Source organism: Myotis davidii, unplaced genomic scaffold (genome assembly GCF_000327345.1).
Source record: "Myotis davidii unplaced genomic scaffold, ASM32734v1 scaffold1527, whole genome shotgun sequence".
In the NCBI taxonomy this organism is placed as follows: domain Eukaryota; kingdom Metazoa; phylum Chordata; class Mammalia; order Chiroptera; family Vespertilionidae; genus Myotis; species Myotis davidii.
Window position 1 is genome coordinate 686,006 of NW_006298269.1, and position 913 is coordinate 686,918.

The following is a 913-nucleotide window of genomic DNA, read 5'->3' on the forward strand; positions in this document are numbered from 1 at the left end:
GTCTGTGAGATAAGGCGAGCCCCCACACCATGGGTCCTGGTAGAACCCAGACATACTCGGGAGCCAGGCAGCAAGGCAAATCCCTTTACTTCTACCAGGAGGGTGTGCACGCCTGGTCTGGAAGCACGTGCCCACGAGCAGGTGGTCTGTTTGGCTTTATAACCCCTGACCTCGGGACCTGCCCCTCTTGACTGGAGCTCAGGCACACAGCCTTTACAATTAGCTAATTCAAAGGGAGGGGTTGGCTTTTGGGGTTCAAGATGCGGCCCCAGGGGAGCTGCAAGCCACATGGCCAACATGGTGCCCGCCAGTCACGCAGCCCAAGGTGGGGCTGTCTATAAACTGTTCTCTGACAGAAAAGGTGGCTTGTTTATTCTCACAAGTCTTGGGTACAGTTGGTGAAGAAAGAGGTTACCAAAAAAAAAAAAAAACACTAAAAGATACAGTCACAAAAATGACTTAAAAGGAATCTCACCAGCCCGAAAGGGGGAAGGATAGTGAAATAGTATTTAACCTGGTTGGTGCTATAATGAATGACTTTAACGTGATGATGATGTTTATTTACAGTATAACTCTCGAATGCTAATGAATAAGCCAGGGTTCAGACTGCAGGCCAGCCAGGCTGCTCATTACTGGAAGCGTTTCTGTCCGGCTTCTGGGTAGAGGCTGAGCGGCAGGGTGCGTGTAGGGCGGGACTGCCTTGATCCTGAGTCGTACTGTCGGGCCCTGGGGTGCGGTCGTCCGCCCCATTGTACTTGTACATAACTGCTGAAAAAATGGTGAAATAAAGGTAATTTGAAAAGCCTACCTGGACTGGCTGTCCTTGGGGAAGCGGCGCCGGGGCCGGAGTGACTCGAGCATCTCTGGCCGCCGGGTCAGAGGGGCGGGCCCTGCGGGAGCGGGCGGAAGGGGC